The following is a 22,501-nucleotide window of genomic DNA, read 5'->3' on the forward strand; positions in this document are numbered from 1 at the left end:
GACACTTCAAAGAACAAGTGTAAAGCAGTATGTGTTATGGAAATTTGTATCAAATAACCACTATTATTCTTAGCCCCAAGGTGGGCGCCAAACTGTTTACCCTCAAAATCGGATAACAATTGAATTTGTAAGTAGTTTTAAGGATACGTGATCTAACTTGATACAAAATGATAAATCAGATTACAATTGAAATAAGTAATGGAAAAGTAAATGTTGACCACACAAGTTGAACAGTTTTAGCCTTGGAAGATTAGCCACCCTTGAGCCAAAAGTATTTTTATTGATATCAGAACAACAAGAGAATAATAAGAATTTAAAGAGAATAATAATAAATTATTTTGTGATGCACGTTACAATGTGTTGAATGAATTATTAGACTCCCTTTTTATAGTAGAGGAGTCCTACTCTAGGTACATTTCCATAAAAGATAAAGATTTCTTGATTCGCTGATTGCCGGTTCCTTACTGATACGTGCCGAGATTCCCGCCGCAATATCCGACCGGTCACGGATATTTCGATCTTTTGTTAGTTATCTCAACAATGTTTCTCTGAACTCGTTCGAGGCTAAGGTCGACACGGAACTCACTGCTCCTCGAAGGCAGGCGTTCCAACCTCGGGTTCTAGCTCGGTGGGACTCGAGGTCGATCTTCAGTCCTTGGTTGCCACGTTCCAAGCCTAGTCTACCAAATTGTAGGCGGGCTCGATTTCGACCGTATACACATTCACAGAACAGTAATAGAGATGATTACGATGAGAAAAAAGGACAAGAATCCATGATGGTATTTCAAACTAGCCCACAGAGAACAATCCATTTATAAGCAAATAATTCCTGAGATAATATCAATTGTAATTCAGTAATCATATATTGGAAGCTGCTCAGTTATGTATTTGCGTTGACATTGTGATAGCAATTATCAGCCTTGAGGTTTAGGAAGATTCGTTTAGGAAGATTCCTCACCTGGTTTTGCTTTTGGAAAGTCGTTGACACTGGAAAAGGTTGTTCTGTTGCATGGCGAATATTTCCGAAGAACAGCATTATCTTTCTGAATGTCTTGGATTGCTGATATTCAACACGTCTAGATTTTGGAGAGATTTCCAAGAATGAATCAACTAAAGCATTTGCAAAATCCACATCGTTGATACGGTAAGGGCAGACCTTAACCTATCAATGAACAAACATTTCAATGTTCTGAGTTGAGTTTAGCAGTGGAATGTAGCTTTATAGACTGCTAATCCTCTTCTTTATAAGTAATTGTGGTACCTAACGGTGTTCACTATTTCCAACAAGCATTTGTAGCCCATGTATAAGACAACTAGTTGTCTCGGAATCATAAAAGACTTTGCCCGGTACATCCACTGCAGAGACACTTGATGACGCCTTGTTCAGCTTTTCTGCTATAATTGCAGCAAATTTCTTATTCTCACCTACTGTGGTACACATTAACGACATCTCCAACAATAAGCATTCTGTAAATTATAACTTAAAAGGAACACCTCAAGTACTTGTTTGATCATTAGTTTATCAAATTGAAAATCATATGCTTAATTCTGCAGTCCAGACACAACATAATTCAGTAAATTTTCAAAACTGAGGCAAAATATCTCTTAATAACAAAAAAATTACGCCCCAAAATGTTTAGCTGTCTACTTGTTGTAAATTGTGCAAGATGATGATCAAACAATGCTACTTTGTTACTAGACCGTATAATTGTAAGAGTGTGACTGGTCGGTATTCCAACATTAACTTTTTAGATAATGCTACTGCTCAATATTTTGAGGAATTCAATCAGAGCCATACAATGAGAAAATAGAAAGATGAATATTGACAGAGTCAGGAATATAAATCACCTGTGCGTTATGTTAATGAATCTTCCTTTGCTTAAAGTCAGGAGATATGGTATTTTTAGGACCAAAAGTGACCATATCCAATGCTCCCGCACTCAGAACCAAAGGAATCTTCTTCTCTAATATTGCATCAAATTGGGAAAAATCATATGCCATAATCCCTCCAACTATGTAATCTGCAACCTCAGTTGTCGTAATATCCAACACACCCTAAAATAAGATAAACAAGACATAGGATATTAATTGTGTTCCAGAAACAGAGATAATGTAATACTACTTCAGTAATTTTTCCTTTCCAAAGTCGCACAGATAGCAGTAACAATTGACAAGCCATTTCGGTGAACGAAATGTAAGTGTCCACCTTCTTCGAGATGAATTTTCCTGGTTCCTACATAATATTAATGGTATCTACGTAGTACTTTTTAAGGATTGTTAGGAGAAAGAGGACTTATTGGTCTGCAGAAGTTTCAATTTTAAGACTTAAAAGTTCATTATAAGGGAAAATAGGAAATATGATTACCCTTCCCAATTTATAAACAACTGACACCATGAGTGGAAAACCGAAGTTTCATATCCTTCTTTAGCTAATCTTACTGTTACAGCATTAACACAAGGAGTTGTAACCCCATTCATCGTTATACCAACTGTAAACTTTTCATTAGTGTTGATGTACTCCTTTGATCTTTCACGCCTTCCAATTATCATTCCAGCAAATGCTGCACCGGCATTAGATAGAACAATCTTACTAACATTGTTAATCCCACAAATATATACAACGGAAGCCCGTCGGAAGGAAACAATACCGAGTCTGATGTTCCTGACGAGAGCAAACAAAGAATGAAAAGTCAAAGAGAGAAGAAAACATAGTATGAAATAGACGGAAGAATTGAATTCTTTTTCTTATGAACGTAAGTGATTACATCGGCAAGACATTCAAATGTCTATAAAAGAGGTCTACCTTTTCATTTGCAGATCATCCCCAACCTTTCTTTCTTTTAAATTAACAAAGAGTTATTCTTTGTGTGGCCATGGAATAAGCAAAAATTGTCGAACCACGTAAATCTTGTCTTGTTTTGTGCAATTTATTGCTTTTCTCTTTTAAATATTTTTTATCTTCTATTAGTCTGACACGCTTCCCAACAACTGATATAAAAGCACATGCAACATAATTCTGGCAGAAAAAATATAGTATTGGTGCAATTTACTATTCACAAAAATAGTGCAAGACTATTGTTCATTATTCACAATACTAAAGTACTATTCATAAATAGTAAAATACTATTCACAAATGGTAAGGCACTATTCACATAATTTTTGTGTGCGTGCAAAATGACGTCGGAAGAAGGAAACGTGAATATTGACAAGTTCAATGGCAAAGATTTTGGATTTTGAAAAATGCAAATAGAGGACTATTTGTACCAGAAAAAATTACACTTCCCTCTGACCGGGGTAAAACTAGAGAATATGGCCAAATGGATTGGGATCTATTAGATCGCCAAGCTCTTGATGTGATTCGTTTGACGCTAACACGAAATGTGGCGTTTAACATCATTAACGAGAAGACCACTGCAGGCATGATGAAAGCGTTATCAAATATGTACGAGAAGCCATCTGCTTCAAATAAAGTCTATTTGATGCATCGATTGTGCAACTTAAAGATGGCATAAGGTAGATCTGTTACGGAACATATCAATGATTTTAATATAATATTAACTCAGTTGAGTTCTGTTAATATAATATTTGATGACGAAGTTAGAGCGTTGATTATACTATCATCTGTACCGGAGAGTTGGTATGCAACAGTAATTGCAATTAGCAGTTCATCAGGAAGTACCAAACTCAAATAGGATGATATTAGAGACTTGGATCTAAGCGAAGATATTCGCCGGAGAGAATCAAGTGATTCCCCACGATCTGCTTTTAATACCGAAAGCAGGGGGAGAAGCAGCCAAAGAGGACAAAGTCATGGTCGTGGCAGATCAAAGTCAAGGAGAAGAGGGCAATTCTAAAATCGCAAAGACATTACTTGTTGAAATTGCGATAAAAAGGGTCACTACAGTAGTCAATGTAGAGAGCCAAAGAAGAAGAAGAACGACCAATACAAGGATGATAATTCAGCAAATGCAATTGCTGAAAAAGTCGGTGATGCACTAATTTGTTGTGCAAATAGTCTATTCGAATATTTGATTCTGGACTCAGGAGCATCCTTTCACTACCACATGCAAAGAATTATTGCATAATTATATTGCTGAAAAATTCAGGAAGGTTTATCTAGCAGACGACGGACTTCTGGATATTATCGGGAAATGTGAAATTCATATAAAGACTTCACAAAGGACGCTATGAAAATTGCAAAATATTCGGCATGTTCTTAGCCTCAAGAAAAATCTAATATCTATGGGTCAGATTGACAGTGTAGGATACACAACAGTATTCGGTAATGGATCATGGAAAATAACCAAAGGAAATTAGATACTATAGCAACAGTTGATCATGGTCGTGATACAACACAGTGGCACCGGAGGCTCGGGCATATGAATAAGAAAGGAATGAAGTTTTTGGCATCCAAAGAAAAGTTTTCAAACCTAAAGCATGTTGAATTAGGTTTGTGCGAAGATTACATTTACGGGAAACAAAAGAGAGTTAGTTTCTCAAAGGCGGGAAGGACGCCAAAGAGAGAAACTGAAACTAGTGCATACAGATATGTGGGGACCAACTCCAGTAACTTCTCTAGGAGGCTCACACTATTATGTCACCTTCATTGATGATTTCACAAGAAAGGTATTGGTTTATTTTCTGAAAAATAAATCTGATGTGTTTGTTACCTTTAAAATATGAAAAGCTGAAGTTGAAAATCACACGAGTCTAAAGTTAAAATGTATGAAGTCTGACAATGGAGGAAAGCATGATTGTCAAGAGTTTAAAGCATTCTGCTCTAAGGATGGGATCAGAATGATCAAGTCAGTTCCTGGAACACCAAAATAAAATGGCGTTGCTGAGAGGATGAACAGAACCCTGAATGAATGAGCCACAAGTATGAAAATACATTCTGGATTACCGAAGTATTTTTGGGCCGAGGTTGTTAACATAACAACTTACCTTATAAACAGGGGACCCTCTGTACTGCTAGATTTTGAAATTCTTGAGGAGGTATGGAGAGGAAAGGAGGTAACTCTCTCACATCTGAAATTGTAAACTCTAATGATAGAGATAAGCTTGATCCTAAAGCCAAGAAATGTTTCTTTAATGGCTATGGTGACGATAATTTTGGTTATCAATTTTGGGATGATCAGAATAGAAAGATCCTAAGACACATGAATGTCACATTTACTGAATATGTGATATACAAAGACAAGTTTAAAGTAGAACCAACAAGCACCAACAAACATGCATCTGAAGCTGTTGAGTTAGAAGAAATCTCAGAAAATGAAGTGGCTAGAGGGATTACAACTGACTGTGAAATTGAAGATGAAGAACCAGAAGTCGAATATGGATCAGAACCAGAGATAGAATCAAATGCAGAACCAAATCTGGAGTCAGGACTTGAATCAAATTCGGGATCAGTTACTCCTGAACCTACATTAAGGAGATCTAAAAGAGTTACGAATGCTCTAAATATGTTAACTCACTCTTCACTATTTACTTCTGACTGATGCTGGAGAACCAGAACATTTTGTTGAAGCAATGCAGGTGATAAACTCTTATAAGTGGAAGCTAGCCATGAAAGAAGAGATGGATTCTCTTCAAAAGAATAAAATATGGATACTTACAGAGTTACCAAAAGGAAAGAAGTCATTGCAAAAAAAATGGGTGTACAGGGTCAAGGAATAACATGATGGTAAGAAGACATACAAAACACTTTTAGTAGTAAAAGGTTTTCAGCAGAAGGAAGGAATTGACTACACTGAGATCTTCTCTCCTGTAGTCAAATTAACTACTATCAGGTTGGTGTTAAGTATCGTTGCTGCAGAAAATTTGCATTTGGAGTAGCTAGATGTTAAAACTGCTTTCTTGCACGGTCACCTTGAAGAAGACATTTACGTGAAGCAACCTGAAGGTTTTTAAGTTTCTAGTAAAGAAAACCTTGTGTGTAAGTCCGAGAAGAGTTTGTATGGTTTGAAACAAGCTTCCCGGCAATGAGAAGGACCATTGCTATTATATCAAAAATCTTGATGAATCCTATATTATTTTACCGTTGTACGTTGATGATATGCTAATTGCAGGATCTAGCATAAAAGAGATCAACAAGGTTAAGCAACAACTGGCGGAGGAGTTTGAAATAAAAGACTTGGGACCAGCTAAGCAAATGCTTGGGATGAGGATTAGTAGAAACATGTCTGAAGGAAATTTAAAGTTGTTTCAAGAAAAGTACATACAAAATGTACTAAGCAGGTTCAGTCTTCATGATGCAAAGACCAGAAGCACTCCACTCAGAATCCATCTTAATCTGTCGAAGGAGCAATCACCTAAGACAGATGAAGAAAGGAAGTACATGTCCAAAGTTCCATATGTTTCAGCAGTAGGAAGTTTGATGTATGCTATTATTTGCACTAGACCTGACATAGCCCGTACAATTGGAGTTGTCAGTAGATACATGTCAGATCTATGAAAAGAGCATTGGGAAGGTGTAAAATGGATATTGCAGTATCTCAAAGGCACATCAGGTATGACACTTTGTTTTAAAAAGAGCAATATTATCTTACAAAGTTTTGTTGATTCAAATTTAGGTGGCGATCTGGATAGTCGAAAAAGTACCACATGCTACGTGTTCACCTTGGGTGGTACTGATGTTAGCTGAATGTCCAGACCTTAGAAAAGTGTTTCTCTGTCTACTACTGAAGCAGAGTACATGGCAATCTCAGAAGCTGGAAAAGAGATGATTTGGCTCAAGAATTTTCTTAAAGAGCTAGGTAAAGAGTAGGACAATTGTGAGCTTTTTAGCGATAGCCAGAGTGCAATTCATCTTGCCAAGAATCCAGTGTTTCATGCAAGATCGAAGCATATCCTGTTGAGGTGTCATCATATCCGAGAGTTGATAAATGAAGAAACTTTTTCCCTACGGAAGATACCAGGATCGAAGAACCCGTCAGATATGTTGACCAAAGTTGTCGATGTTGACAAACTGATGTTGTGCACTGCCTCAGTTAGCCTTCAAGACTGATAATGTGAAGGCGCCACCAGAGAATGGTAAATTGTTTTTAATATCTTTCTTGATGTAACATACGTTTGAGGGGGAGATTGATGGGAAAAAACCTTGTTGTATGTGAAAGAAAGAAAAGTAGACAAAACAAAAGAATGAAAAGTTAAAGAGAGAAGAAAAAGTAATATGAAACAAAATGGTAGGCGGAAGAATTCATCTTTGAATTCTTTTCTTATGACGTAAGTGATTACGTCAGCAGTGCATTGAAATGCCTATAAAAGGAGTTTGCCATTTCATTTGCAGATCATGATCAACCTCTTCTTTCTCTTAAATTAATAAAGAGTTATTCTTTGTGTGGCCGTGGAGTAGGTAAAAATTGATAAACCACGTAAATTTTGTCTTGTCTTATCTTATCTTGTTTTGTGCAATTTATTGCTTTTCTCTTTTAAATATTTTTTCCATTCTATTAGCTTGACACGCTTCCCAGCAATTCTAATATAAATTCAGTTCGACCACCGGAAACAATTTATATTATAACTTTTGGCATCCCAATTGGCAGCGATCGAAATGCAGATGACAATAAAGATGTTCCTCTAGTACCCCCAAGGCCAATCACTCCAGCAAGGACCTGATCATTATGAGTTTTCTTGAGGAAATCTTCAAGTGCTTTATTCATGATTACAATAGCTTCGCCTCTATTATCAGGGAGCTGGACCATGTATCCTCCCCATCCTGCAGAATACCAGACAAAATCAAAATCAGCACAACTGTCTGTCTCCTTCAGGCCGGCTGAGACACAACAACAGTCACTTTTACCTGTACATTTCCATGTATAAGGTTGATATAGGTCAACGGAAGGCAGAACATAGTACAACAAAATATTCCACTTATGAAACTAATCCATTACATACTTTTGCTCTTGACGGTTATTAGCTTACTTATATATAAAATGTAGTTCTCTTAGGGGTTAATTATACCCTAGTAGTGCAAAGAATTTTTGCGCGACGAACAACATAAAAAGCCAACTATAATGGCTCATAACTGGAAACGTAACAACAATGTCTCCAATAACTGCAAAAGAATGGCTCCCAACTGAAAGTTTCTCTTGATCAGTACCTAATAGAAGTTATTTCCTCTTTCCCAAAAGTCAACTCGAACTTCTTTCCAAAGAGGAGATATGGACTATACGGGCCTAAGCAACCCATAAATGTTTCTTGTCGATAGTAAGTGTGTGCTCTGCTAAAACAAGTCAAACAAGACATCCTGTACTATTTGCCTTATGACCTGTTCCTCCTGCATACATAACTTAAATCCTTTTGTTAATGTCTCAAGAATGCTAAAATGCATAGTGAAACAGAATGCTTTGCATCTTTCTTCTAGATTTCATGGTGTTCCTATTTTTCTTATGATTGTTGTGGTTATACTAATATTTACTAATATTGTCTCATTTTGCTTTGCATCTTTCTTCTGGATTTCATGGCATTCCTATTTATCCTATGATTGTTGTTGTGATACTAATATTGTCTCTTTTTTGTCATTTTGTCTTTTTATTTTTTTGAGCCGAGAGTCTTTCGGAAATAAGCTCTCTATTCCTTCGGGGTAGGAGAAAGGTCTGCGTACACACTACCCTTACCATACCCCATTAGTGAGATTTTACTGGATCGTTATTGTTATTGTTGTTGTTGTTGTTGTTGTTGTTGTTGTATTTACAGTGCAGAAGCTATGAGGAAAATACTCCTAAGTGTTCTCAATGCGGCAACACCAAAAGACTTTATATTTCTCACTTATCCCCCATACTTAATCATTTACTTCCTTCATCCCAATTAATGTAAAAGTATTTGACTAAGCATAGAGTGAAGGAGATAAATATTTTTGAAACTTGCAGTTTAAGAATAAGTCTTAGACATTTGTGTAACCCCTAAACTTGCCATGTTCTTTCATTTAGACACTTCAAGTAGGCCTTGTTCCAATTGAACATCTATAGTAGGCCCAAACGTGTACCAATCAGACACATTTTGTTGGCATAACTGATAGCGTGAGTTGCACCTGTAGGATATTCTCGTGTTTATTGTCCTCTACTCTACTGATGTTCTAGGAATATCTTCAACGCATAAATATATGCTCATACACACTTTTATCTCTTAATCATTGTAGTTTAACTTCAAAAATCTACCAATTGTGGTTCGTCTTTTAGCAAAATACAGTCAGGAACATCAAGCTAAAGAGCATTCTACGTGATACAACTCACGCTATCAACCATGTCAGAGAAATATATCTGATTGGTACAGTTTGGACCTACTACAAGTGTTTAATTGGAACAAAGCCTACTTGAAGTGTCTAAATGAAAATTTATAGCAACTTTTGGTGTCTACACATATATTCAGCCTAAATAGTTTCTGGGATAGGGATTGGTTGCTGCGAAGTGACTAATTCAATTACATGACCAGGAATAGCAAAAATGTTTTGACGGAGCATTCGATACTCAAAAATAAAAAACGAAGAGTTATTGGAGAAACAGTTAAGATTGGACCGAACTGATTCGGCGAGGAAACGGAGCTCGTCGAGCTTAGTATCAGCTGTTCCAATACAAAAAACTTGTAGAGAAATTCTCTCTAGTTGCCATTTTCTTCAACCAAGCGACAATCGAGTTGAAATTCAGATTTTTTTGATCGATTTTAAAAGTTTATCTCTTCGAGGATAGTGAAAGAGCAGGTTCGTTGTTAACTTCAATGATAAAAGAGATTCTAATAGCAGTTGAGCAGTTAGCAAGCGAATGAGGGATGAATATATCTATCTATATTCTCTCTAAAATAGGACAAGCAAATCAACGTGATAATGCCAAGTGTCACGATAAAAAATCAACAAGTATCAAATTGTAGGACAAAATTAGTTAAGTTAGTTAATATCTATATATTTTTAAGGAAACTATTATAAAAAAGGAAAAAATATATAAATATATAACTTCAATGTAGAGATATATAAAATAATAAGACTAATTTATTTTTTGAGATGAAAAATTTTCTGAATAATAATTCATATGGTCATGCTATATTGATAAGATAAAACTAAACACAAAAATATAAACAATAATTTGAAGAAATAAAAAATATATATAAAGATATAATTTAACTTCTTATATAGTAATCTTAATAAACTTTCATATTAAGTACAAACGGGAAGAAAATTTTAATTTAATTTCTTATTAAAAATAATACAAAATAATAATTATTACAATTATTAGTAGATTTATAATTATTGCATTCACCGCCATAAATTTTTTGGTTTGGTTCTTTGATGCAACACTTTTCTTGAACTCCTTCTTATCAGCAAATGGATATATCTTTACATGACTTGCGATGCTTAACTCCATGTCATGTGCTCGCATTACAAGTTTTTCAAAAGGTCGCGGTTTGATCCCTTGTAGGATGTACAAAAGGCCCTAGTGCATTCCTTGAATATACATCTCCATAACATATACTTCTAAAAGATGATCCTTGTAGTGCAAACTTAACACTCTCCAACGATTGATGTAATCCACCACGGGCTCATCTTCCCTTTGCTTGATGCCTCACAACTCTATCATGCTTACAGTTCTTCGGGTACTGTAAAAACGATTGAGAAATTCCTTCTCAAGTTGCTCCTAGCTATCAATAGACTTGGGCTTCAAGTCGATATGCCAGTCAAATGCCTTCTCTTTCAGTGAACGAACAAACTGTTTTACCAAAAGGTCACCATACGTTCCAACATTGTTACAAGTCTCGACAAAGTAGGCAATATGTTGCATTGGGTTTCCTTTTCCATCAAATTGATGTAGCTTTGGTGGTTGATAAATAGTTGGCATGGTTAGACAATCAATCCGCTTAGTATAAGGCTTAGAGTAGTATGATAAACTTTGTGATGGTCCTCCATATTGAGCTCTGATGGTATTTGTTATCATGTCTTGCAATTGTTGGACAGATAAAGCCACAACCGAGGTAGATTGGTTTTCCTTTCAAATGTTGAACTTGGCAAGCATTTTTTGTGAGGTGAAACTAGGTCAATAAGCAGGGATGTGGCTCGACTTTCCAGGTGCAATGGCCTCCAATTTGTTCATGAGTTGAGAGATTTGAAGGTATTTGTCTTTAACAGATTTCTTCAAGAATTCTATAGTTTGTTCCATCATGGCAAAATTTTCATCCACGTTAGTTACGTCAGTCATTAAGGCATTGACTATCGTGGAAGCTGGAGAATCCACCAAATCCTCAAATTCTCCAAGGTTGGAGGATATTTAAGAAAGTTCGTCAAATAGCGAGAACGTGATATTGCCCCCAGAGACTGCGGTTGCGGCCGTCATGTGAGATCAACTTTTTTTGCTATCTCTAAGGAGGTGAAATATTCGGATTCATCCAAGCCACTGGCCTTGAACTTGCTTTGAATGATTGGGTCAACATGACTGAGATCGACAAATGAAGTAGTAACATCCTTGCATGGAATATCATCGCACTTCCGAAAGACCATCACAGTAGTAGATCTGAAGTTCGTAGTTTTTAACTTGCAAGAGGAAGAGATGATTAGGGCAGAACTGGTCCCACTTTTGTAGTACGAAAAATAAACTGCAACAAAAATATGAAGAAAAAGAGATTTTATTGATAAATAGTCATGAGTACAAATCTATGTATCGCTTGATTCTCCTTTCTGAAATTCTCCGTGATTAGGGCAGAACTGGTCCCACTTTTGTAGTACAAAAAATAAACTGCAACAAAAATATGAAGAAAAAGAGATTTTATTGATAAATAGTCGTGAGTACAAACCTATGTATCGCTTGATTCTCCTTTTTGAAATTCTCCGTGATTCGAGGGCTTGAGAAGCGTCTTTCTCGAATGTAGGACGATTCAGACCTTCTTGTGATGTATTTAATCGCCAAGAACATCGAGCAGTACTTTGTTGTTACAGATTGATATCGTGAAAGAACTCCATTGACCACTCCTTTGTTGAACAACTATGCACTTGATGATTGATCTCTCTGTTTGGGGATGCCTTCACCAATTGCGGAATGCTCTTCTCCAACTCTGAATGTCTCGAGAGAGTTATGTAACCCCTCTATTTGTAGTTGTAGAGGATGGATAGTCCAGCTACATACGAACTCTCTTGTTTGATTCTGATTGGCTAAAATGAAATGGACCTTGGGCTTGAAAATAATAAAATGGACTTCACTACAAGAAACTACGAAATTTGCAACAACATTTTTTTGTTGTAATATGTTGGTTGTCGTTGCGAAAAATACTTTTTGCAACAAAAAATAAGTTGTTGCACGTTGTTGCAGCAAATTCCGATGTGAAAAAACTATGCAACAAGAACCAATATTGTTGCCAAAAAGCTAAATTAACGCAACAAATCTTTTTGTTGCAATAAATTATATTTTGTTGTTATAAAGACGTATAATTGTGGTTTATAAAAATATTCAACAACAACAATAATTGTTGCGACAAATCAATCATTTTTCCAACAATACAAGTTGTTCCAAAAAAAAAGGCGGGAATTACTAGTTAATTTGTTATTAAGAATTTTAGCAACAAGCGTTATTGTGGCAATAAGTTACTTTGTGTCAACAACATTAATTATTGTATATAAACTTCGTGAAATATTTTTAGCAACAACTTATGAATTGTTGCTATATACATAATTCCTATATGCTTTTATATTTTTAACAAATGTATATAAATTACTAAATATTATATATATATATATATGCAAAAGGTCAATACATAAAGTTGTTGTACTAGATATTTATACCCTTCTAAAATCTAAATACTTCTAAAAGTTTTTACTTACAAAAGGATAAAAACATCATATGTTCTAGGTCACTAAATTCTAATCTAATAGAACCCAAAAGACAAATCTTCCAGCTTGTGCAGCACATGAACCAGATTGCAAGTAGCGTTGGCTTACGCTTCATCATCCTACAAAAAGAAAATTATAATTAGATTTTGATTTAAAATAGAGGAAACCACAAAGGCCTATTTACATTAGACAATATGGTAGGGATAAAAATATTCAGCTAAAAAAATATTATAACATAAGCTCCAAAATATCATATCAAGTATCCACTCCAAAAATACTGAATAAAAATAGATTAGAAAATATTTCATAAACTCCTTAACCTCATTAAACTAAAATGACTGCAAGAATAGAGGTGCAACCAACTAAACATATACTAACAAATACATTGCTAACAATAGAAAGGTAACACTATTTAAAATACAAAATTGAAGGGACACCATTATCCAACTTGGACAAACACTTTGTACTGTTCATAAAATTTAAATTGGATCTTCTTGATCTTAACATTTTTAACTGAACATATAATGCTTCATTGTGAGTACCTCTCCCAATTTAAGCATCTTTGTCTTGCCAATGCATATAATTAATTTCTTTTTTCTTTAGGTTCTTATTTCCCTTGTTGAGTAATTACTATTAGTGATAAGATCCTATCACATAAAGGTAGTTGTACATAAATGAAGTTGTAGAGTTTTGAAATTAAAAAAAAAATTCTGTACTTATATAAAACTGAAATTTTTATGTTCCAGTGGAAAAATCTAAAGGAAAATGAAAGAAGAGAGGTAAAAATGTATTTAAAATTTATTTACTAGTATTATTTTATGAATATTACTTATTATGATGTCATCTATAGTACTTTTAGGCAGCCAAATAAGAAATCAAAAAGGAAGGAGAGGAGAGACAAATAATTCATTTTATTGCAGTACAAAAGATGAACATAAGCATAGCATAGGTTGTATTTGGAGCTAAGCACAGCAATAGATTGTCTAGAGAATGATGCACAAGCGTGGGGCCATATGATAAAGATCCTATTTCTTGAAAAAAGAAACTGCCATGTAGAAAACATGACGATAAATGTGCTACAAAATCTTGGCAAAATTGTTAAAATCAGATATCAAATTTTAAAAAGGCTGGGGTGGCTTCCACTCTTACTTAAGATGTGTACTAAAAGCGAAGATATTGTGATTTATAATTTTCCAGAGTTTAGGTGAAATATATCAAATAATTACTTAGGATGAAAGATGGTTATCAAAATACAGGCATTCATGAATTAACACAATTCTTTCCGGTGCTCTTGTTCCTTCTAAGATGTATCTACTAATGTCAGGTGCGATAATAAATTTACTTTTACATGAATTAGGTGGACTTTACTTACCATGATATCATCTGTAGGACTTGCAGTACTTGTCTCATTTGAACCACTTAAATTTGTAATAATATTGAAAAGTGCAGCAGGAAGTTGAGTCTGTTAAACTGAGCACAAATAAAGATCTTAAACATGATAGTACCAAGGATGAAACTATTTTGTAATATAAAAAAAAAACTATGACAAGTTTCATATTCCACAACAATAGCAAAGAATTATTGGAAAGCACTGAGTACAACAACAACAACAACCCAGTATAATTCCACCAGTGGGGTCTGGAGAGGGTAGTGTGTACACAGACCTTACCCCTACCCTGGAGTAGAGAGACTGTTTCCGATAGACTCTCGGCACAAGAGGATGAATTGCGACAATAGAATAGTAACAATAACATAACCAGAAAGATAGTACTAGCGAGCTAAGAGTCAGAAAATCAGAAGAAACTATTAGAAACATAATTTCTAAAGACCCTGCCACCTTTAATGTGATAGCTAGGACATTATGGAGAAGCTTAATCTTAGATAAAAGCATCCTTCAGTGGATTTTGATGCAACAGGTCAAATTTGCAGAACTTAATGTTTCAACTATAGATAACCCTCCTTCCATTCAGTAACACCCCAAAAAGCAAAATAATTAAATGAGGCAAGAAAAGAATGAAAATAAATTAAACTTCACTATTTCTAAAGTATATTTGGCAGAGCATTTGAAGCATTACACTGTCAATTTCCTCCCCTTAATGTATAATTAGAGACTCACCAAAATGCTACAAGAAGATGACGATTCATTTCGATACCTAGTCGATAATTTAGTTTAGAAAGTTCATTTACCTCACTGAAGAAAAGCTGTATAGTTTGGGAAGATACACAACTTGAGATCTCTTAAACTACTGCATAAATAGTGAATTGGCAAGACATGAGTCACAACATGTATTATCTTTTATCCTTTGCGAGTGGGAGATTTTTGGACAAGTATTAGCCAGTCCCACGGGAAGGGAAAACTTGCACTTGTGGGTGGTTAGCATCCCATTTATCAAGTCATTAGGCCAGCGGTCAAAATTTAAGTTCAGAGGAATATCATGTCATAGCATTGAAGCTTCTTGTTGCCAATAGTTTTATATACTTCCATGATAATCAAGACTTTTTGTCACGCAAAGTGGCTAGCCACTATAGTGTAGAGCAAATACTTTAAAAATAATCACTTTCTTTCGCTACATTAAATTATTGCCTTCTAAAGCAATTAAAAACTTTTATCTAGATATTTGGAGATTTTATTTAATTGTGTGATGTAAACAGCTGCAGGGACCTCAATAGGAACACATTTCACTGTAAAGTATGTGCACGTCCGTAGAGCTAGCATTACATGCGCATAGCAAACAAGAATCACAAGGGAACACATCTAGAAGGCAAATGAACACTTCTAAATCACTAAATATACCAATATAATTCATTAAGAAGGTAGTGAGAAGGTATTGTCACAGTCTGCTATCTATGTTTTTTTGATTCTTTTTATAGTTTTCCTCTCGGAAGCGGAAAAATGGGTATGGACCATGACTTGGGGCACACAAGTACAAATATATAGGTTAGTTAACATACTTAAAGAATCTTTGAAACTTAAGGGTACTAATATAACCAAACTCAGGTGAAATTCCACCTTCATAACTATTAAAATAACCTAACCTAAGTTCTTAAGGATTTGGAAGCAAAGCCAAACTCTTTGGTATTTTTACAGTAAGTGAGTTACCCTCTACACCTAACCACAATGAACTTTCAATATGAGAGTAAACTTCTGGTATTTCCCCATGAGAATAGTTTCCTCCAAGATGTAAAGTCTTAAGCTTTTTAATCTTCACAAACTTAGTAAGATGCTCACCAATAAAATTATTGTTATAAATATTAAATGCTTCAAGTTCTGTTAACCCCAACAAGATTTCCCTAGGAAAAGGTCCAGTAAAACTGTTATTCGAAAGATTAACGTATTTGATAGAAGAAAGCTTGGATATTTCTAAAGGGAGTGTACCAGTTAAGTTACCTTCAAACATAATAAGGTTTTCAAGTTTGTCTAAAAGACCAATTTCAGGTGGAATGATACCAAACAGAGGAACATTAGAAATGTTTAAAGATATAACACGTGAATCTTTGTTACATGCTACAACTTCTGATTTAGCTCAAAAGATTTATAGAATAACTATTTGGTCTTCATAAGGAACCTACAGAAACTTTAGTGCTTATACTAAATGAATACCTTGAAACTTTGTATAAAGGATGCAAGTCCCACCATGCCCTCTTTTAATATTTTCTGCTCACGTCCTACACGAGCTTTCATGACTCGAGCTTTCATAGCTTCTAGATTTTTTCGCTCCTCCTCAAGTTGCTCTTGCACTTCTTTAAGTTTAGATTCTACACTCTCTCGTTTATGGCGTTCTTCTTCTACTTCTTTTTTTTTGTTCTTGCAGTTGCTCTTGAAGCCCTTGCATGGATCGCTTATTTGTTAGCTTAAGTCCCGATCCTTGGCCGCGGTAATAACCTGACTTTTCTCCAATAATTTTCATAAAGGACGTATTAACAATAGGGTCCATATCAGTACAGTACCCTCTTCTATTTCTTGAACTTGCTCTACAACCAATTCATTCACTTTATCCTACAAACAGGACATACAAGCTTTAGCTTTAAATATTTGTTTCAATAAACTACGACGATATCTATACAAATTATTAGTTGTATGAAGGATAGTATCACTAGTGTGTTGCGTGTCTGAAATTTTAAAAACGCCCTGCATTCAAATCAAAAAATTAGAAGTGATAGCTTTGTAACCTAAGACTCTACTAGCAACCAAATAGATTTGTATGTGGAACCTATAATAAAGGATTTCAAAGCTGGAACCATTAGATTAATAAATATGCCTACTGTTCTTTATACATACTACTACTATAATGGGCAACTGTTACTAAATATGCCATTTGGTTGAATACTACTCATTCAAGAACAAAAAACTATAAGCTTAAAATGTACAAAGAGAATTATCAGCATATGAGTAACAATCCTTTCTTTTGCTAGATCAGAAACTTTCTTCCAAGTTTTGAAATCATGCTTTGCATTCTGGTCAACTGTGACTGAAAGCTCAGTAACAAAATTATTAGCTCCAGGACCAACGGCTATTGTTCGATCGGGTGGGATAATCACCTCCAGCTTTTCATTGGGATTATTTTTGCGTTTCTTTTGGATTGAAAACCCTCTAGTCTTCCCCCTTTCCTTTATCATTTGTCCTTCAGTAATACATAAGAATATTAAAATAAAAGACTCTAGAAAACTTCAACATCAATTCATCACTAAGAAAAATACTACACTACAAGGAAATAGATTTATCGACCTTAGGCATGGTATTTTTCATATGAAATCCTTACAAACTTCAACTTCCCAAGTAACTACAGTTTACAAATAATATAAAGATGTGATCTCTAATCCACAAATAGATGGAGAACAATTTCTCTTCCTTTACAAAATGAATGTTTATACAATAAATAGCAACTAACAACCTACTGTATCTTCTGCTTGAAATGCATGAGGAAATTTAAAAGATTAGTAGTTCAAAAAGGCTTATGATTTAAAGTATATATTGGTATCATACTTCACTCAAAGTGACAACAAATAATTCAATTAATCAAGTAATTAAATCCTACTCTTTATAAGAATTTATTACCAAATTTGAAGGCATAAAAAGTCTGTTTCTATTAAGTTATACAAGCATGAGATTTCTCAAAGCTACTTTTTACTAAATGAATCAACTCATGTGGTTGTGGGTTTGAAATTACTCCATCAGATTCAACACTATCAGAAACATGCGCATTTGTCATCATGATAGTCTGCAAAACATAATAAAAAGAACTATATTGGAACTAGTTGAAAGTAGAAGTGAAGGCAGAACATTGCACATATTGTCAATCAGAAAATAATCTATCCAACAACATAACTATAGATTAAGATGTATGTCCAAACAAACTATTTAAGTAAAAATAAACAAATACAGTGACTAAATAGCGAATGTTAGATATAAAATCATGTAATCATGATATATTTTGACTCAGTATTTGGTATGGGACAAAGCTAAATATTCTAAATATTAAATGAATTTATATAGTAACAAACATAATAAAGAAATAAAAAGAGAAGCGAAAAGGAGAAATTAACCATTTGGGCAAGGTGGTGAAAAATCACATTCATCTTCACAGTCAATCATCATCCTCTTTTTAATCATGTTCATCCTCAAAAAAATATTCTTCATCTGTTGAGTCATCCCTATCTTCATGATCCGATTCATCTACAACTTCTAAGTTTATTTCTTCCTCATTATTGAGAGAAGGTGCTTCAACACTCAATCCATCAATATCTTCTCTTTGTATTCTAATCATATCAGTGTCTGATTCTACTTGAAGATTCTGCTCTTCCTTTTCAACCAAGTCAGTTAATTGATAGGGTTCTATTTCATCATCTTGTTCGGGTAGATCATACAAGTTTTGTGGTCTTACCCTTACCACTGCATTCCAATTCTCATTTTGATCATGTTTAACATAATACACAGATTGAGTTTGTGATCTTAGAATAAATGGATCATTTGTGTAATGAAGTCGTGTCACATCCACTCATATGAATCCATATTCATCCATTTGGTAACCTCTACTTTGACTTCGACCCTGAGGCGGAACTTCAAACCAGTCACATTGGAATAATGTCACTGAATTTTTGTCTAGATATTGGATTTTTAATATTCTTCTTATTTTTCCATAATAATCAGCATTTTTTATATATTCATCACTCTATACAACTATACCACTATTTTGAGTTTTTAAAAAAACTTCAGATGCCATTGTTCGAAACCTAAAAACATTCAAGACATATCCATTATGGCATTCAACTTATAAATCTGGACCTCTTGCCAAAGCTAGCAATTGATCAGTAATTCGACTGTCACCGTTATCTTTTAATTGTATCACCTATTAATTACAAAATCACAAATATTAATACTACTTAAAAATAAAATTTATGAATTGTCCTAAATAAATATCAACCAACATTGAATTATATAAGTTGCCTTTTTCTGAAACCATAAAGGAAATTCCTCCTTATGCCTCTTGGCAACATTTCTATTATTCTCCTTTGCTAATATTTCTAAATGTTCCCTATAGATGGTGAACATTAAAATAAAATAAAAATATTACAAGATAGTCGTTGAAAGAATTCATAAGAAGAAAAGTGTCACGACCCAAAAATCAATTGTCGTGATGACGCCTATCGTGATACTAGGCAAGCCATTACTCAACTATCTTAACACAATAAAGCTTTGAAATTGTAGGTGGAAGCAATTAATATTTAAGAAAAACATTTTTGGAACAGAAATAAACTCGCAACACAATACAATCTATCCCAGAACCGGGGTGTCATCGAGTACATAAGCATCTATAACAGGAACAGTCTACTACAATGTCTAAGGAATAAGAACTGAAATGGCAATAAAGATGATGAAGGAGAGTCAAGGCCTGCGAACGCCATATACCTACCTCGACATTCTCCAAGATCAGCTGCTCAAATATCAACACCCATAATGACCGGGAGTACCTGGATCTGCACACAAAGTTCAGGGTATAGCGTGAGTACAACCAACTCAATAAGTAATAATAATAAATAAGGAACTGAAAGATAGTGATGAGTTATACAGTTATAGTTCATTTCCAGTGATCTCGACAAGAAAGTAGACATGTTTCCAAATCCGGCAATTTAAGTCAAATCAGTTTATACATGTCAAGTTAAAGTAAAATTCAGATATAGTATCTCTCAAAAGTTTCAAAAACAATGACATATAGCAGCTATGTGCAACAACAATGAAAGCATATACCGCCTCTCAGGGCAACAGTCACTCAATCTTTCTCAATAGATCATCACTCGGCTCTCAGCCCTCAACACTCACACTCAATAGGTACATGCGCTCACTGGGGGTGTACAGACTCCGGAAGGGCTCCTTCAGCCCAAGCGCTATATCGCTGCGGCATGCACACTGATCCATATATATATATATACAACCCTAAGGCTCGTTGCGGCATGCAACCCGATCCATAAACATACAGCTCTCAGGCCTGTGGCGGTGTGCAACCTGATCCATATATATACATATAGCTCACAACTCGGCACTCAGGCCCTAACTCAGTCATCAACCTCTCCAGTCTCTCGGAATCTCAGAAATCATAAAAATCAGCCCAAACAAACCTCTGCGGGTCCCAATAGTGTAATCACATAGCCTAAGCATGATTCCTAACATGATTTGCAGTCAAATTTCTATAATACAGGGAGAGCATATAGCTGACAACAAGTTATTCAATTTTACAGTTTCACGGAATGGACCAAGTCATAATCCCTACGGTGTACGCCCACACGTCTGTCACCTAGCATGTGCGGCACCTCCAAAATAATCATATAACAACAAAAATCTGGGTTTTCATACCCTCAAGACCAGATTTAAAACTGTTACTTACCTCAATCCGAGCAAAATTCTACTCCAAAATGTTCTTGCCTCGCGAATCGGTCTCCAAATGTCCCGAATCTAGTCACAAGCAATACAATACAATCAATACGGGCTAAAGGAATCAATTCCATAAGAAAAATATGAATTATAAGCCAAAATTCAAAATTGGCTCAAACCCGGCCCCTGAGCCCATGTTTCGAAATCCGACAAAAGTCATAAAACTCGAAATCTCATTCACTCACGAATCTAACCATACCAAATTTATAAAAAAACCGACATCAAATGGCCATTCAATTCCCCAAAATTAACTCACCAAATCCCTAGCCTCAAACCCCCCAATTGAACCTCAAAAATACACCAACTAGGTGAAAAACTTAGTGGGGAACATGATCATTGAATAAAGATGAACACAAGGAACTTACCTCAAAAATCCCTTTGAAAATCCTCTCAGAAACCTCCAAAATCCGATTTTAAAATGTTAGAAAATAAAGAAAATCACGAGCACTTATGTTTGTATGTTCTGCCGAGTCAAACCGCACCTGTGGTCCCAAATCCGCTTTTGCGGTCTGCGGTTCAAACTCCGGATCTGTGAAAGTCACTTAGCCCAGCTGCCTCCACTTCTGCGAGCCCTGAACCAAATTTGCGCCTTCGCGGGTGCAGATATTCCATCGCACCTGCGCGCCAGCTCGCACCTACGCACGTCCTCCCGCTTATGCGCAAGATCTTTTGCGCCCACATGCCCGCATCTGCGGCCTCTACCTAGATTCTTCTTAGCCACTTATACGGCCCTTTCTCGCTTCTGCGAGTTCGCATCTGCGGTTCCAATCCGCAAGTGTGATTACACCAACAGTTGCAAATCTTCAGCAATTCTTCAACTTCAAACCTTGGTTCGTTAACCACCCGAAATCATCCCGAGGTCCCCGGGACCTCAACCAAACATACCAACACGTCTTAAAACATCGTGTGAACTTAGTCGAATCCAAAACTCACCTCAAACAACATCAAAAACATGAATTCCACACAGAATAAAGCCAAATGAACTTTGAAATTTCTAAATTCTACAAATGACGTCGAAACCTATCAAACCACGTCCGATTGACCTCAAATTTTGCACACAAGTAAAAAATGACACCACGGACCTACTCCAACTTCCAAAATAGGAATCCGACCCCGATATCAAATAGTCCACTCCCGGTCAAAGTTTTCAAAATTCTAACTTTTGCCATTTCCAGCCTAATCTACCCCGGACCTCCAAATCTCAATCTGGATACGCTCCTAAGTCCAGAATCACACAACGGAGCTAACAGAACCATCAAAATTTAGAATTGAGGTTGTTTACATATAAATCGGTATCTGGTCAACGTTTTCCAACTTAAACTTTTAATTAAGAGACTAAGTGTCTCAATTCACTCTGAAATCTCTCCGGACCCGAACCAACTAATCTGGTAAGTCATATAACAGTTGTAGAACAAAAAAGGAGCAGATAATGGGGGAATGGGGCTACAACTCTCGAAATGACCAGTTGGGTCGTTATAAAAAGAATGTAAACTAAGTGGAAAGTATTTTACTCGATAAAAGGGCCAATTTATGCACAATTTTGGAGGATGTAAAAATGTGCTTGCTTGATTTCAAGATCATTCAATTTTGTCCAATCACCCCCTCCAAATGGCTTACCACGACAGTTGAATACAGATAAGCCATTAGGATCCATGTTTGAATAATTAGAATTCCTATCCGGGCGATTTTCCTTTGTCTTCGTATCAGTAAAATATTTGGAATAGAATGTCATGCATTCCTCTGCAAGATATCCCTCAGCAATTGACCCT

The 22,501-nt window shown here is 35.4% G+C and overlaps 1 pseudogene; it reads right to left on the reverse strand.

The window, feature by feature from the left end:
* Nucleotides 1–355: 355 nt before the first annotated feature.
* On the reverse strand, nucleotides 356–17,422 carry LOC107771303 (toMV susceptible protein tm-1(GCR26)-like; annotated as a pseudogene).
* Between the last annotated feature and the right edge of the window lie 5,079 nt (nucleotides 17,423–22,501).

This window comes from Nicotiana tabacum, chromosome 17 (genome assembly GCF_000715075.1).
Source record: "Nicotiana tabacum cultivar K326 chromosome 17, ASM71507v2, whole genome shotgun sequence".
In the NCBI taxonomy this organism is placed as follows: Eukaryota; Viridiplantae; Streptophyta; class Magnoliopsida; order Solanales; family Solanaceae; genus Nicotiana; species Nicotiana tabacum.